Source organism: Oryctolagus cuniculus, chromosome 12 (genome assembly GCF_051225735.1).
Source record: "Oryctolagus cuniculus isolate XC-2025 breed Fujian yellow rabbit chromosome 12, ASM5122573v1, whole genome shotgun sequence".
Taxonomy (NCBI): domain Eukaryota; kingdom Metazoa; phylum Chordata; class Mammalia; order Lagomorpha; family Leporidae; genus Oryctolagus; species Oryctolagus cuniculus.
The window spans coordinates 43,256,433-43,274,683 of record NC_142878.1 but is presented as its reverse complement, the minus strand read 5'-3'; the positions used below and the strand labels follow the sequence as shown (position 1 = coordinate 43,274,683).

Genomic DNA, 18,251 nt, shown 5'->3' with positions numbered 1-18,251 from the left:
CACCCCAGCCTTTCAAATAAATTAAAAAAATTGTAAAGTTTACCTCTTCGAAATTCCATTTCTTCATAGGAATGGAATCTGGCCGATCTGATTAATCTGGGCTTATTTTATTTTGTGTTTCATTAATACCTCAGAGTTTATTCCATCAATGAAAAATTTTTTTTTTTGGACAGCAGAGTTAGACAGTGAGAGAGAGAGAGAGAGAGAGAGAGAAAGGTCTTCCTTCCATTGGTTTACCCCCTAAATGGCTGCTACGGCTGGCGTGCTGCACTGATCTGAAGTCAGGAGCCAGGTGCTTCCTCCTGGTCTCCCATGCGAGCGCAGGGCCCAAGCACTTGGGCCATCCTCCACTGCCTTCCCGGGCCACAGCAGAGAGCTGGCCTGGAAGAGGAGCAACCTCGTATCTCTATCACTTTTATTCCTCTTTCTTTTCCTCTTTTTTCTCTTTTCCTTTCCTTCTATTCCCTGCCCCTTATCCATTCCACCTTACCCTTAAAGCACTTATACATACAGCATTTTACTTCTTAGGTTGTAATGGTACTGTTAGGTAAGCAGAGCAGTTATTTCTCAACTCTGATAGGTTAAGTCCTGTCCCGATTTCCCATGGCTGTTGGCGCTGGTGCTTTGACCCAGGTGTCTTGCTGCTCATCCCATTAGTGTCTTTCCCACAGCCTATGTGGCCTTGTAGATACCCAGGTTGTGGATGGCAGTGAATCCTCCAAAGCATTCATCAGCTTCCAGCTGAGTGGACTGAATTCTGAGGTACTTTCAGAACCAGAGCAAGTTTGTGAGGGAGACTGTGGGGCGGGTGGGACTTGCATTCTTCTCGTATCCACCTTATGAGTGACAGTTATTCAAAAGGCTGAATCCTGCAGACAAAGAGGAGACAAGGCTGATTAGACAAGCTAGCAGCACATGGGAGCCTTACACGGCATCGGAGGCAGCACTTCTTTCGGGAGCTCAGAGTGGCCCCTCTTTTGAGGAGGGTTGGGGGAGGGACTTCTGTTTTACCTGTTTCAAAGTAAACACTTGAGGGGCAGTGGGTTAAACATTGTGACACAAGGTTAAGTCTCTGCTTATGATGCTGGCATCCCATATGAGCACTGGTTCATGTCCTGGCTGCTCCACTTACAATCCAGCTCCCTGCTAATGCACCTGGAAAGGCAGCAGAAGATGGCCCCAGTACTTGGGCACCTGCAACCCACGTGGAAGACCTGGATGAAGCTCCTGACTTTGGCCTGGCCCAGCCCCTGCCATTGCGGCCATTTGGGGAGTGAACCAGCAGATGGGAGATTCTTATGTTCTCTCTCTCTCCTTCCCTCTCTCTCCCTCTCTCTGTAATTCTGCCTTTCAAGTAAATAAATCTTTAAAATAAATAAATGAATACTTGAAGTTCCACATTTGTAAATGCTGCTGGCTCATTGTCATCTTGGGACATCATCTTTTTCTTTAGTTTAACCTACCCGATGTGGTATATTGGTAGTATTCTATAGCATATGATTGTTTAAAACCTTGCATTCCATGTTATTAGAGTTCTGACCAACCAAAGTAACTCCTCTGCAGTTAGGCCATATTTCTTACGTGGTTTAAGCCATTAAGCCAAGGGACAGGCTCTAGAGTATTTTAATCTTATATTAGTGAGGAAAATATTTACCTCTTTTGCCAAATTCTACATAGAAGCTAGGTAAGCACTATAAACAGAGAACTAAGGAAAGCAATAGTTTTATTACTTGATTTTGTTGTGCTTATGATATTTCTATATATTGTTCTGTATGTTCTTTTTGTAATATGTAAATGTATCAATACTATGTATTTACTTTTGTTTGTATAATCTTTTTCTAAAGAACCCCATGAAGCAAAAATATTTTATGCTGAAATGTTTTCATAAGTACATTGATAGAATGTTTATTCTAGTAGTAAATTGGTAAATTGAAAAATATCATGATGTCATTAAGAGGCAAAGATTGATGTTCTGAGCAAAACCTTTTCTCACCTATGTTTTTAAATGTATATATATGTGTGTGTGTGTATTTGTATGCACACATACTTATGCTTGATGAGTGATTTGGGAGTTTTTGATAACATGTGTTATCTGACCAGGGGTTGGAGAATATGTTCGTCTGTCAGTCCTTCTATCCTTTCTTCCTTCCTCTCCACCTTCCTCCTTCCCTCCCTCCACTCTTTCCATTTTTTTTTAAGATTTATTTATTTGAAAAGGCAGAGTTAGAAAGGGAGAAAGAGACACAAAAAGAGATCTTCCATCCGCTTGTTCACTCCCTTGATGGCTGCAATTGCCGGAGCTAGACTGATCTGAAGCGAGGAGTTTCTTCTGTGTCTTCCATGTTGGTGCAGGGATCCAAGGACTTGGGCCACCCTCTGTTGCTTTCCCAGGTGCATCAGCAGGGAGGTGAAATGCAAGTGAATCAGCTGGGACTTGAACTGGTGCCCGTATGTGATGCTGGCATTGAAGGTGGTAGCTTTGCCTGCTATGCCACAGTGCCTGCCCCTCTTTCCTTTTTAAAGATTTATTTATTTTATTTGAAAGACAGTAATAGAGAGAGAAAGGGAGAGGGTGGGGAGAGAGACACATTAATATGGAGCTGGATCAGAACCGGAGTAGCTGGGACTCCAACTGGAGCTCCATATGTGATGCCAGTGTTGTAGGTAGCAGCCCAATCCACTGTACCAACAAGGCCGCCCCCCCTTTAAAATTGATACATAGTGTTTGTGTGTTTATGTGGTGCAATGTGGCATATGAGTACATGTATACAATGTGTAATGATCAGATTGGGTACTCTGACTTCACAATCAGCCCTTAAGGCATTTGGATCTGGCTGAAAAGCCCATGAAAGTATCTCAGGCATGGAAAGCCAAGACACTGGCAAAAAATGATCTATATGAAGGATCTCTGAGTGAGATACCAATGGAAAGAAGGGGCCATCAAAGAAGGATGTTCTTTTCTCTGAAGGGAGGAGAGAATTTCCTCTTTGCTTATGGCCCTGTCTAAATACTGAGAGAGTTTGTGGACTCAAAAGGCATCCATAGCCTTGGCAGTGCATGACAGGAGCCTCAGATAATCACTGATGTCATAAATAAGAGTGTCAATTGTTAAATCAACTACAGGAGTCACTGAGCCCTTGCTCCCCATGTAGGACCTCTGTCCTTAATGAGTTGTACTATGAGAATTAACAGTAAAGCTAGTCTTCAAACAGTGTTTTATACTTTGTGTGTCTGTGTGGGTGCAAACTATTGAAATCTTTACTTAGTATAGAGTTGATCTTCTGTATATAAAGATAATTAAAAATGAATCTTAATGAAGAATGGGTTGGGAGAGGGAGTAGGAGGTGGGATGGTTTGGGGTGGGAGGGCGGGTATGTGGGAAGAACTGCTATAATCCAAAAGTTGTACTTATGAAATTTATATTTATTAAACAAAAGCTTTCTTTAAAAAAAAAGATCAGATTTGGCAATTGGCATACCTGTCACCTCCCCCGCACCTTTCTCAGGCTCTGGTAATCACTAGTCTCTGTTTCTTTGTGATGAATTTTTTAGCTTCCATATGTAAATGAGAACATGCAGCATTTGTTGTTGTGTGCCGTCCAAGTTACTGCAAGTAACTGAATAATATTCCATTGTGGATCCCCACCACATTTGCTTTAGCCATTCATCCTTCGCTGGATACCTAGGTTGACTCCCCATCTTGACTGTTGTGAATAAACATGTGAGTTAAGATGGATCGTTGACATCCTGGTTTTAGTTTTTTTGGAAATATACGTAGCAGTGGGATTGCTGAGCCATATAGGAGTTCTATTTAGAGGTTTGGAAGAACCTCCATACTGCTTTTCTTAGTGGCTGTACTAATTTTCTTTCCAACCAGCAGTGTATGAGAGTTCCCTTTTCTCTGTATCTTTACCAGCATTCGTTATTTTTTTGTCAGACAATAGGGATTCTAACTGGGGTGAGCTGATATCTCAGTGTGGTTTTGATTTGCTTTTCTCTGATAATTAGTGATGGTGAACATTTTTTCATACATTTGTTGGCTATTGTGTCCTCTTTTGAGAAACATTTAGATCTTTTTTTTTGGTTTGGGTTTTTTTTTTTCTGTTGAGTTATTTGAGGTTCTTATATATTGTAGAAATTAATCTCTCATTGGAATGAATATATTAAATATTTTAATAAATATAATATTTTCTCCTATTCCGAAGGCTGTTTTTGTTGATTGTTTCCTTTGATCTGCAGAAACGATTTAGTCTGATGTAATTCCATTTGTTAATTTTGCTTTTGTTGCCTGGGGTTTTGGGGTCACATCCAAAAAACCTATGCCCAGATCAATGTCTAGAAGCAGTTTTTTCCTGTGTTTTCTTCAAGTAGTTTTGTAGTTCCAAGTCATAGTTGATCCATTCTGAGTTGAGAGATACAGGTGTGATTTCATTGTTTCCCCCGAGGTGGATGTCCAGTTTTCCCTGCATCATTTATCAGAGACTTTGCTCTCTCCAGTGTATGTCTTTGCTGTCTTGGTGAAAGTCAATTAGCTGTAAATGTGTGGATTTCTTTATCAGTTCTCAATTTTGCTCCATTGGTCTATGTGTCTTTTTTTATGCCAGTATCATGCTGTTTTGGTCACTCTTTTTTTTTTTAAGATTTATTTATTTGAAAGGCAAAGTGACAGAGCTAGCTAGCTTAGTTTTCACCTGCTAGCTCAGTTCCCAAATGCCGTAACAGCCAAGTCTGGGCAAGACCAGAGCCAGGAGCTAGGAATACCATTCTCGTCTCCCACATGGGTGTCAGGACCCAAGTATCTATAACATCTTCCACTGCCTTGCCAGGAATGTTAGCAGGAAGGCAGAAGGCACTCCAATATGGGATGTTGGTGTGTCAAGCTGTGGCTTAATCTGTGCCACAAGGCCTGCTCCTTTGTAGTATTTTTGAAATCAGATATTGTGTTGCCTTCAGCTTTGTTCCTTTTGCTCAGGATTGTTTTGTCTATTCAAGGTCTTTTGTGGTTCCATATCAGTTTTAGGATTTTTCTTTTTTTGTGAAGACTGTCATTGATATTCTGGTAGGAATTGCACTGAATTTGTGCATTGTGTTGGGTAATATGGATATTTTAACAATGTTAATTTTTCTAATCCATTTATGTATGGTATAACTTTCCATTTCTTAACTGTCATTTTTGATTTCCTTTATGAGTTTTTTTTTTTTTTGTAATTTCCATTGTGGAGATCCTTAACTTTCTTGGTTAAATTTATTCCTAGGTATTTTACTTTTTTTGTAGCTTTTGTAAATAGGATTGTTTTGATTTCTTTCTCTACATTTTCACTATTTCTGTTTTTAAAAAAAGCTGATTTTTTTTACTTTAAAGATTCATTTATTTTTTATTTATTTGAAAGGCAAAGTTCAAGAAAGAGAGAGGGAAAGCTATATAGAGAGATGCTTCTTCTGTGACTGTTCCAACGAAAATATGTTTTTTATCCCTCATTCTGTGGCTATGATATATTACCTTTATTTATTTGCATGCATATGTTGAACCATTCTTGCATGCCTCAGATAAATCCTACATGTTCATGCTGTATAATGTTTCTGATATGTTGCTGGATTTCATTTGTTAGCATTTTGTTGAGGATTTTTACATCTACATTCATCAGCAATACTGATTTGTGATTCTTATTTTTTGTTATGATCTTGTTGGGTTTGGTATCAGAGTAACCTGTCCATTTAGAACGGGTTTGTAAGGACACCCATCTTTTCTTTTTCCTTTTTTTTAAAAAAGATTTATTTATTTATTTGAAAGTCAGAGTTACAGAGAGAGAGAGGGAGAAGCAGAGAGAGAGAGAGGGGTCTTCCATCTGCTGGTTCACTCCCCAGCTGGCCACACTGGCCAGAGCTGTGCCGATTCGAAGCCAGGAGCTTCTTCCCGGTCTCCCATGTGGGTGCAGGGGCCCAAGGAGTTGGGCCATCTTCTACTGCTTTCCCAGGCTTTAAGCAGAGAGCTGGATGGGAAGTGGAGCAGCTGGGTCTCAAATCGGCACCCATATGGGATGCCAGCACTGCAGGCCGCAGCTTTATCTGCTACACCACAGCCCCAGCCCCAGGATACCCTTTTTTTCAATACTTTGGTATAATTTGGAAAAACTTGGCATTAGTTCTTCTTTAAAAGACTGTTAGAATTCAACAGTATATCCATCTGTTCTTAGGCTTGTATTTGTTGGGAGACTTTATATTATTGATTCATTCTCACTACTTGTTATTGAGCTATTAAGATTTTCTGTGTCCTCATGTGGATTGGTTTAATACACACACACACACACACACAGAAATGTATCCATTTCTTGTAGATTTTTCTGGTTGGTTGGTATATAGTCATTTGAAACAATCCCTACCGATTCTTTTTGTGCTTCTGTGGTAGTGGTTGTAGTGTCTGTTTCATTTCTGATTTTATTTTTTTTTGGGTTTTCTCTCTTTTGCATTGTTATTCTAGCCAAAGGCTTGCAAATTTTGTTTATCATTTTTAAAAAGTAATTTCGTGATTGCATTTCTGTACTCTATTTCATTCATTTCTGCTCCAATCATTTTTATGTCTTTCCTTCTAATAATCTTGGATTTGTCTTTGTTTTTTTAGTTCCTTGAGTTGCATCATTAGATTGTTATTTAGAATCTTGCTATTTTGCTATAAACTTCTTAGTACTGCTTTTATTGTTTCCTATAAGTTTTGGTATGCTGTGTTTTCATTTTCACTTATTTCAAGAAATTTTCCTTTTTCAAAAAACTTATTTTTTACTCATTTGGTAGGCAGACTGAGTGAGAGATCTGTATTTTTCATGGTTCACTCTCCAGATGCCCACAACAGCTGAGGTTGGATCAGGCCAAAGCCAAGAGTTTAGAGGTCGGTCTGGGTCTCCCATTTGGTTAGAAGGGACCCAACTATTTGAGCCATTACTTGCTGCCTCCCAGGGTTTATATTAACCAGAAGCTGTGTTGGAAGCAAAACTAGTACTCAAACCCAGGTGCTTTGATATGGGATGTGGGCATCCCAAGCTATTTCTTAACTGCTGTGCCAAATGCTTACTGTTTTTCAAGAAAGTTTTAAATTTCTCTTTTGATTTTTTCATTGATCCATTCATTGTTGAAGAGAATGCTGTTTAATTTCCATGTGTTGGTGTGATTTCTAAAGTTTATTTTTTATTTATTTCTAGTCATTACATTGTAGTCACAGTGGATACCAGCTATGCATTCAATATTTTTGATGTTTTGAGACTGTTTTGTGAGCTACATATGCTCTATCTTTGATGTTTTTTGTGCTGCTGAGAAGAATGTGAATTCTGGAGTGACTGGATGAACTGTTCTGTAAATGTCTGCTAAATTTATTTGGTCTACAGTATAGTTTAGCTGTGATATTCCTTTGTGTGTTTTGTCTGGATGATCCATCCATCGAGGAAGATTGGGTGTTGAAATGAACAATTATTATTGTTAGAATCTTTTGGGGGTGGTGCTGTGGCGTAGCAGGTAAAGCTGCCGCCTGCAGTGCCGGCATTCCATATGGGTGCCAGTTCAAGTCCTGGCTGCTCCACTTTTGATTCAGCTCTCTGCTATGGCCTGGGAAAGCAGTAGAAGATGGCCCAAGTCCTTGGGCCCCTGCACCCATGTGGGAGACCTGGAAGAAGCTCCTGGCTCGCAACTGCAGATCAGCCCAGCTCCAGCTGATTGTGGCCATTTGGGGAGTGAACCAGTGAATGGAAGACCTCTCTCTCTGCCTCTGCTTCTTTGTAACTCTGCCTTTCAAACAAGTAAATAAATCTTTGAAAAAAAAAGATTCCATCTTTTTGGATGTAATAATGTTTGCTTTATATAATTGGGTATTCCGTTGTTTGTGTGTATATATATACATTCATAGGCATATGTATATTTATAGTTTTTCTTATTGAATTAGCCCCTTTATCATTATACAGTGACCTTTTTTCTCTTTTTACAGTTTTTTTAATTAAAGTCTATTTTGTCTCATAAAATATAGCTACTTCTTAGTCTTTCCCCTCCTTGGCATGGAATATCTTTTCCCATGGTATGCCTTTACTTTCAGTCTGTTTGTGTGTTTACAAATAGAGTGAGTTTCTTGCAGGTAGCATATCTCTGGGTCTTGTTTTTGAAATCATTCAGTCAGTCTTTCTTCTTTGGGTGGGAAATTAATCTATTTACATTCAAGGTTATCACTAGTAAGTAAAGAAATACTTCTGGCATTCTGTTAATTTTATTCTCATGGTTTTATATATTCTTGGTCACTTTCTTCCTCTTCTGTTGTTCATTTTTGTGATTTGATGGCTTTCAATATTGGTAAGTTTTAATTCTAGTCTATTTTTTGTTAACCTATACAATTGTTGAGTTTTAAACTTCTTTGTGTTTTCATGATGATAGCTATTATTCTAAATGATTACTTCTAGTGTGGGACTCCCCTAAGTATTATTTTTTAAAGATTTATTTACTTATTTGAAGGGCAGAGTTAGAGAGGCAGAGAGGTCTTCCATCTGCTGGTTTACTCCCAAAATGGCCGCAAAGGTCAGAGCTGAGCCAGTCCGGAGCCAAGAGCTTCTTCTGGATCTCCCACATGGGTGCAGGGGCCCAAGGACTTGGGCCATCTTCCATTGTTTTCCCAGGCCACAGCAGAGAGCTGGATCAGAAGTAGAGCAGTCAGGACTTGAACCTTCGCCCATATGGGATGCCAGCACTGCAGGTGGCAGCTTTACCTGCTATGCCACAGCTGTGGCCCCTCCCTTAAGTCTTTTGTGTAGTGCTGGTCTGGTGGTGGTGAACATCCTGGTTTTTGCTTCTTGTGAACCATCTATTTCATCTGCATTTCTGAAGGATAGCTTTATTTGGTGTAGTATTCTTGGCTAGCCATTTTTGTTTCCTTAGGGCTTTGAGTAAATGATCCCATTCTCTCACAGCCTGCAAGGTTTCTGTAAGAAGTTTGCTGTTAGACTAATGAGGATTCCCATGTAAGTGACTTGGTGCTTTTTTTCTCTTGCTGTTTTTAGAATTCTCTTTTTATACTGTAGTTTTGACAATTCGACTATATTATCAGAAGGAGCATTTTAATTTATTTTGTGTTTTGTTCACATCTGTTAAGAGTTCTTGGGACTTCCTGTCCCTAGATGTCCCTATCTTTCCCAAGATCTGGAAAGTTTTCAGAGAAAATTCAGGTGAACAGATTCCTCTCTTCTTCTGGAACACCCCTAATGTGATTGCTTGCTTAAAGGTGTCCCATAAGTCTTGAAGGTTTTCTTCATTCTATTATTTTTTTTTCTTTTTTTTTAATCTTTGTTTGGATTATTTCAAAAGGCCTGTCTTGAAGCTTAGAAATTCTTTCTTCTGCTTGATTGATTCTGCTGCTGAGGTTTTCAACCGTATGAGTATTTTTTGTTTCATTTATTGAACTCCAAGTTTTCTGATTAGTTCTTTTTTATGATCTCTATCTCTCTTTGCAAGATTTTTCATTCATGTCATTGTTGTTCTAGTTTCATTGAATTATCCTGTTGGTATTATGTGTTCTTAAAATCATCATCATTCTGAATTCTTTGTCAAGCAGTTTGTCAATTTCTTTCTTTTTTCTTTTTAGAGTCTGTTAATAGAGAGTTATTGGGTTCCTTTGGGGATGTCAAGTTACCTTGTTTTTAATGCTTTCTGTGTCCTTAAATTTTTTTTTCATCTGGCAGGCATGATTTTTGTAGTAAAACATTTTTTTTTTTTTGGCTAGCTATCTGTCTGAGGATATCGGTTAGATAAGCTTCATTGACTTTGGTTCCAGTTGAGTGCATTAATATAATGTCTGTGAAGCTTCTCTAGCTGTAATTAATATAGGTGATGTCTGTGAGTATCTCATTGGCCTAGTCTGTAGGGGTTGTGGAATTGTGCCAGGAACTAGTATGACGGTCCCTTAGTCAGAGTGGCTTTTCTGGCAACCCTGGGTACACTGTACATTCTTCGGGAGTGGGAGCTCCCACTAGTTTCTCTGGACTGTGTCCACCATGTAGACAATGGGCCCAGGAGGGTGTGGTGCAGCATGCTCAGTAGTGCAGGGGGGTGCCTGTCAATGCCTGAGGGTTGCACAGGGACCAGGTCATAGAGGGTCCAAGGGCTGCTTGATGATTTTGCAGGGCCTCCAGTGGCTGAGCTGCTCAGGGTGGTCTTCCTAGCTGCTTCCTGGGCAAGTCTGAGCTTCTGTTTCTCAGGGCCTCCGTATGTTGAGATTCTAAGAATGGGTTGGGAGGATACAGTGATGGGCTATTCTGTGGGCCAGCTATTCAGCTAGTTCAAGTTGTTCAAAGTCTCAGCTGGCCCCAGATTTAGTGAACCATTCATTACTTCTCATTAAACAAATGACTTGCTGCTAGCAAAGGAGACCAATAAGATTCTTCTCATTTTGAGAAGCCATGTTCAATTCTAGAACACCTGATTCCATCCTGCCCTCTTCTCCTTACAGAATCATGGTATTTTAGCTCTGGAAAGTCTAATCTTGTTCTAGGTCCATGGCTTTTATTTCATTGTCTCCAGAGACTGGAGAGGTTTTTTTTTTTTTTTTTTTTTTTTTGCTTTCAAACTTTTATTTAATGAATATAAATTTCCAAAGTACAGCTTATGGATTACAATGGCTTCCCCCCCATAACGTCCCTCCAACCCGCAACCCTCCCCTTTCCCACTCCCTCTCCCCTTCCATTCACATCAAGATTCATTTTCGTTTCTCTTTATAAACAAGATCAGTTTAGCATACATTAAGTAAAGATTTCAACAGTTTGCTCCCACACAGAAACATAAAGTGAAAAATACTGTTTGAGTACTAATTATAGCATTAAATCTCAATGTACAGCACACTAAGGACAGAGATCCTACATAAGGAGTAAGTGCACAGTGACTCCTGTTGTTGACTTAACAAATTGACACTCTTGTTTATGGCCTCAGTAATCACCCTAGGCTCTTGTCATGAGTTGCCAAGGCTATGGAAGCCCCCTGAGTTCACTGACTCTGATAATTTTTAGACAAGGCCATGGTCATAGTGGAAGTTCTCTCCTCCCTTCAGAGAAAGGTACCTCCTTCTTTGATGAGCCATTCTTTCCACTGGGATCTCACTCGCAGAGATCTTTCATTTAGGTGTTGTTTTTTTTTTTTTTTTTTTTTTGCCAGAGTGTCTTGGCTTTCCATGCCTGAAATAGTCTCATGGGATTTTCAGCCAGATCTGCATGCCTTAAGGGCTGATTCTGAGGCCAGAGTGCTGTTTAGGACATCTGCCAATCTATGGGTCTGCACTTCCCATGTTGGATCATTCTCTCCCCTTTTTATTCTATCAGCTAGTATTTGCAGACACTATTTTTGTTTATGTGATCCCTTTGGTTCTTAGTCCTATCATTATGATCAATTGTGAACAGAAATTGATCACTGGGACTAGTGAGATGGCATTGGTACATGCCACCTTGATGGGATTGACTTGGAATCCCCTGGTATGTTTGGTAGAGACTGAAGAGTTTTTAAGAGATAACTTCCAGGGGTCCGCTCATAACAGACAAAGTTGGATGTAGTAGATAAGGAGAGGCCATCAGTCTTGGCTCTAGGTTTCTTATCTCCCTCAACCAAGCCAATTTTCATTAAAAAAAAAAAAAAAAAATGAGTCCCAGTGTTGTGGTGCTGGCATCTCAGTTTGGAGTGCTGATTCAAGTCCCACCTGTTCTGCTTTTGTTCTAGCTTCCTGCTAGTGTGCCTGGAAAGGCAGTGGATTATGGCCCAAGTGCTTGGACTTCTGCCCCCCATGATGGAGTTCCTGGCTATAGGCTTTGGCTTGGCCCAACCCTGGCTATTATAGTCATTCCGGGGAGTCAACCAGTGCATGGAAGTTGTCTCTCTCTACCCCTCTTCCCCTCTCCCTCCCCCAAAAACTTTCAAATAAATCAGTAAATAAAAATTTTAAAAGAAAAACATTCTACCAAAAAAAAATCTGAAAACCGTGATTATTAGCTCAACCCATCATCTCTGCAGATAAAAACTTGAGGCCCAGAGAGGTTAGTCTGATTGATTGGCCTGATGTCACACAGATGTCTGGGAGGAATTGGCATTCATATTTGTGTTTGCTGAATCCCAGATAAGTGCTCTTTGTGCTGGAGTAGCTGCCTATTGCCTTCCTCAGTGTGCGTGGTATGTGGTCTAAGGCTAAGATGCAGAGAAGAGTCAGGCTCTGTCCCTGCTGTGCAGCCCATGGATGACCTGGGCAGGCAGCTTCACCTTTCTTTTGGTTTCTGATTTCTTATTATGTAAAGCTTCCCCTCCGGAACACTGCTGCTCTGTGTGTGGCTGATGGTACACCCTGCTAGGATCTTGGCACCTCTCAGACATTTTATCAGCCCCTATTTACAAAGACAGGGTCTGAATTCCTTCTGCCACTCATTGCCCACGCCCCTTGCTGTCAGTTAACAGTGTCATTTAAAATGTCAAGTAGGAGGGGACAACATAATCGTCTCATTATATTTTGGGCTTTTAGAATGTTGTTCTTGCACAGAGTTGTAAAACTAGAGTGGATGTAGGTCAGCTTGAGTCTGTGTCTTATCAATGGTCTGCAAGTATTAAATATGCAAGAGATGGGCTGCTCCGTCCACGTCTCCTTCCCCACCCGGTTCTCACCACGTGATGTTTGTTTCGGCTCAGGACTGGAAAGAAGTGATTACTTTAGATTTGTTTTTCTTTTACCAACTGGGGAAATACCTCACTGTGTCTTGTTTAAATGTGGCTTTTCACACAGTTCCAGCTTTCACTGGGGGAGGGGTGTGAGTAATCTCCTCCTGTGTGGTAGGCCGTATAATTGCCCTGAGGAGAAGAAAACAGACCCCAATGTTTGGAATGCCAATGACTTAGGAAGTTTCTGGCGGGTCTGACACTTGTTCCAGCCACTAGGGTTTGCCCCAGAAAAGACTCTCGCATTTTGCCCATGAATGGGAAGGGTCCCTAGAAGTTGAGGGTGGAATACTGTGTGCCCCTCCATTCCAAACAGTCCACTGCAGTTCAGTGATCAGGTGTGACCCGAAATTACTCTGTATGAGAAGGTTCTGTGGGTTGGTGTCCATTAGAGGGACTGATCCAGGCAGACTTCATTGGCTGAGTGCCCATTTTTTAAGAATCAAAGCCTGTTTACTTTAGACTTACAGTTACTTTGTCAGTTCTTTATAATCCATTTCAAATTATTTTCTTATTCCCTGCTTTGTTCTTTTATTCATTGAGAGATGAGTAAAAACTCTTTTTAATAACTTTTAAAAAGGTGTTGCAGTGTCTGGAGAGGAAAAAGTGGTCACACTGCCTACCAGGGAAGCACTGTGTCTGAGTTTTTGTTTCATATTAAATGTATTCCCCTACCACCTTTTTTCCTAAATGTATAACAAGGAGGAGGTAATTTTAATTTTTTCCAAAGTGATTTCAGGAAATCCCTTTTAAATCTATAGATTTTAATCCAATGAGGAATCCTCTCTCTCTCTGGTCTAAATTTTGCATGTCGTCTGTTTCTTACAGGGCTTCCGTATTGTCTCAAGCTCCACTGGAAATGCAGCAAGGATTCCTAGCACATCCCAGTTGCCATAGCAACAGCAGTCTTTCCCATAATGAGCTGCATCATCTGAACTGATGTCACAGCATCATGCAGCAGGTCAAACAAGGCATCTCCTAGTATTGCATCCTACAGATGTGCAGTAAACATCAAAAGAAGACGGTGGGAGCAGGAGATGGTGAGTGTTACATGTCTGGGCCTTAATTGCCTGGCTGTTTTGTTGGTTAGTCGGTGTCTGCTAAGGTGGAGATGGGGGGATGTTTGTGTGCTTAAAATGGACTGAGGAAAGAAGGGCTGTTTTACCTAAATCTGTTTTTCAGGCTGCTGGGTTAAGACAAAGGCCTGTAAGAGTCGTACGGGAATCCAAATACCTAGAATTATTTTTGCTCCGTCTCAGTCTGTTATTTTTAGTGTTCTCATGGAATTGTTCATAAATACAACAATTTTCTCTCATAAAACCCCCAGTTAAGGTCTGAAATGAGTAGTTTACAATATTTAAACATTGTAAAGATATGTTTTTCTTTTTTATGGAGCAGAGCTAATTGGTCCCCTGTTTGTTCTTGTGATTTATGAAATATTTGATGATTTGCACTGTGAAATTCAGTGTTTTCCTTGGTTGGGTTTCAGTCTCTTCATGGCAGGAAATGAATGCTGAATAAGCATTTGACATAACCCTGATGTGAAAGGGGATCTCTTGGACGTTCAAGAGAGAATTGATTAAAAACATTAAGACCTAAACCAAATGAAATGAATTGAGCCTTAAATTTAGACAGTAGTTCTTTAGCCTGTGTCCTTCATAGTTAATTGAAACACTGCCACGCTATTTTCCCATCTCGAGCCAGTCTCTAAAATAGCTGGAGTTGTTTGCAGGCTGACTTGTAACTGAGAAAGGCACAAGTCTCTGCGGCAGTCGCAGTCAAGGATGAGCCTTGGAGACAGCCTCTGGAAGTGGCATTGGTGTTGCCATCTCTTGCTTAACTTTACCTAAAATCTGGTGTGATGCATAAATATCAGGATCCTCAATGCTTGTAGGGATTATAGATCTCTGGACTCAGTTTTAGCCTCAACTCAATTCTGAAACTCTGTCGTTTTCATTTCAACTCTAAGCTCTGTCTTCTGGCATCTACATCATTACTATTTGTTCCTTAAAAAAAATATATATATATATATTTATAATATATATGTAATACATATATATATATATATATATATATATATATATATATATAACCTGACAGTGTCCGATAAGGAGCAGTGTGTTGTCTTTTTTATGGAAAATAAAGTGAATTTCCCTGGTGCAGTTTATTGCTACAAGGAGAGAGAAAGGAGGGAGGCACATGTCAGTCCGATTGATCAATATGTCCACTTAGGATCAGGGAGTGGTCTTGTGGCTCAGCGCTGTGGAGTTGATAATTTTTATTGGTAAAGTCCTACAGGGAAGAATGGCAACCCCAGAGACCATCTCCTTCTAGGCTATTCATCGAACCTAAATAAGATGTATCACAGGAAACGGGAGAAGCAAGACCTCTAGCCAGCTTGATTGTCTTTTTTTTTTTTTTTTTTTCCCAGAGTTGAGCATATTGGTTCCGTCAGGCACTAGCCGGAATGAAAGACCTTGGGTTTTTTAATTACTTTGTTTCTACCACATGCTCCTCTCAGTCCCTTAAGCTTATGTGGCTGACATGCAGCTGCATGGGTTGGGAGAGGTCGGCTCAGCCTGGTGTTATCACAAGCGCTTAGGACCATGAATTGTTTGCTGCCTGCTCTTTAATGTCGTACAATGTGAGCAGAAAGCTCTGCTGGGACTGCTGGGTGTGAGCACAGCTCAGTCTGCAGCTCTAAGGTGGCAGGGAGGAGTGCTAGATGGTGATGGGGGAAGGGAAATTGCATCTAGTGGCCGGATTATAAATCAGTGCCTGGTAGGATTCTTTTAAAGTGTTACTTCCAAGGAAAAGCAACAAAACAAGACTTGTTTGGTAACATGATTTGCCAGGAGTGAGACAACTGAAGACAGCATTTAAATGAGTTTTCTGTTTGCTTAATTCTTGTCTCTTTTGTCTTACCGTTCCCTAAGCTGCTTCATCATGGGTGATCTGTACAATTACTGGAAGTCGCAGAGGCCAGATTCCTTAAGGGCAGCATTAGAAAAAGTGGAGTCATGCTTTGAGGGTGGGGAAGGGCGCTGGTGGGTGTAGGCTGACGCAGTTACCGAGCGCAGCATCCACCGGTACAGACAAGCCTAGGGCTTCTCCCTCTGCCTCCACCTTCCAGCAAATGTTCCAAATGCAATTGTTGTAGTCCCCCAACTTTCTGTTCTTGTGCCCTTTTTGCTCTTGGAGAACAAAGCCCTGGTAATGGGAGCGTCATCCTGGTGCTTCGTTCCTTCTCAGAGGGCCACAGCCTGTGCTGCTTTCTGATTAGCTGTGTGTCTTAATTACTGGTTAAGGCTATTTCAGTTGCCTTAGTTTTAATATATCCCCAAGGGGTGGATTTTGTGTGTATGTGTGTGTGGTGTTTGTAGGGGAAGGGAGAGATTAATCTATGACTGTATTTGTTAGTGCCTCACTGAAACTTTTAGAATTTAAAAAATTTTGTTTCACAGTAATGACTGATAGATCATCAAGACCATGTTTACTGTGTGGCCACGTTTAGACCCTGGAATCTTCACACAAAGTTAACCTTTTTGTTCATTCCTTTTGGCTATGGCTCTCATTATTGAATTACAAAGTCTTAAAGAAGTTGATTCTTTGCAGGTAACTAGGACATGGTGAGAATGATAAAAAATAATCATTAAAACAACTACAGCAATCATTCAGTTTTTATTATGTTGTAGGCACAATACCAAGCTTTGTATAACTTTATTTAGCCATATAATGACATAAATCATGATGACAGTTTCACTCTGTAAGATTATGTGTTATTTATTCATATTTTGTGGGAGCCAATCCTTAGCTAGGTTAACAAACTTTGCTATAAGTGATTGGGTTGGGGTTCCAAATCAATGTGACCAGGCTGCGAAGCACATGTTCCTACTCACAGGCATTTCTGTTTTATGACACCTTAGCTGTATATACCCGAGAGATCAGCCGTCTATTCCCCATCACACTCACCTGACTCTTCTCATGCCTGCCGGAAAATCAAATTGCTCATGTAGGACAAAGTCTCATTTACAATACTAAAATCAGTTTTACTGTAAAGATGAGCATATTCTTTTTGGTCAGATGTGAAAATTTACTCTGATACCTGAGAGTTAAGAGTTGAAGAATCGATCCTTGGACATTTTACCATTACCCTTCCTTGGCTTGTTTTTCTAGAGGATCTGCATATGGCAAGTGCTACACGAATGAGCATGGGCACGATGGAGCTGCGCTTAATGCAGGTCTTACCTGAGTCAGTAATGATTCAAGTTGTCGTACTGGTCTTATCTGCCAAATATGTAGTATTCTCCCAACTTGAAGACATTTACATTCCCTCTCAGGCAAGGAATAGGAACAAAAACTTCTCTCACAGCCCTGAAGTGTAATCTGAATCCATCTCTTGGATCCGGAAGATAAAAACAGGGTGTATTTTGCTGAATGTATCAGTGGCTGATACCAAAAGCTGTCTGTCTCTGACAAAGTACAAGAATGGCAGTCTTGTGCAATATCCTGAAAGCTCTGTGTCTGAGGAGAGCTGATACAGTCAGCTCTGCATCGTCTTGCCTATCCCCAGCTGTCCACGCCCAGTGTCATTACTGGGCACCAAGGGCTGCTCTTTGTTTGAGTGTGGGGCTAATGGATACACTGACAGCACACTGATATTGATTCCAGTAGGCTGAATACTTAGAAACATTATTCCACAGGGCTCATTAGTCTGTTCCAGGTTCTGGGAAGAAGTTAACCTTTGTCCTAGATTGTTCCAAGGAGGCAAGAGCTTCTGTCTGTATAAGGTACAGCAACGACAGACTGATCAGACTGACAGACTGATCAGAAAGCAACACACCCTCAAGGTGTGGTGACTGAAGGAGTTATGTTCCAACTGGGGATAAAATAGCCAGTGGAATTTGGCGAAGTTGGTGGTCCTGCTACATGGTCTCTGATTTCCTTCTATTTCCAGTTCTAGAACCAGTGAGGAGCCATTTGTTTTGATCTTGTGGATCTAATTCAATTCAAGAAATAGTTGCTGAGTGTCTTCTATGTGCCAGGCATTGTCAGGGAACATAGATAGCACTGAACAAGACTGACCCAAATCTCTTCCCTACTGCTTCCTAGAGGGAGATGCCATAATAAACTAGTAAATTTTTAGTAGAATAATTTATTCCCTCTGATACTGCAACACTATTTCAACTTACTTATATTTCATGTCATGGAAAATGTGAATTATGAAAAAATAAGGCATAGATGTAAAAAGATTTTGCACTGAAATAAATTTATTTTTGAATTTTATCTTCCATGGACTTCTTAAAGTACTCTTATATGTGGTTTATAAATGGAGTAATAGCTTTTTCCTGCTTATATTTGGATTAGAATCTTGCTAGGTATGGTCAAGGCAAGTATGGTAATTAGCATGTTTTTAGTATAAACTAGTATGAGATATACAATCAATAATTAAGCACCTACATCAGTCGACAAAACTGACATGTGGAGATATGAAGTATGTGTGACAAATCAGCTAAGGAGAGGATTTTTTTTTTTATTTTTATCAGA

General features: G+C 40.3%; 1 protein-coding gene across 5 annotated transcripts in view; it reads left to right on the top strand.

Moving 5' to 3' along the window:
- The window catches only part of AKAP6 (A-kinase anchoring protein 6), a 633,025-nt gene that overhangs the window by 92,218 nt on the left and 522,556 nt on the right, over nt 1-18,251 (top strand). For all 5 annotated transcript variants that reach the window (XM_051822153.3, XM_089309798.1, XM_051822154.3 and 2 more), the window contains exon 2: nt 13,533-13,744. The gene's annotated coding sequence lies outside the window, so the exon portion shown is untranslated. The remainder of the gene's footprint in view (nt 1-13,532; nt 13,745-18,251) is intronic.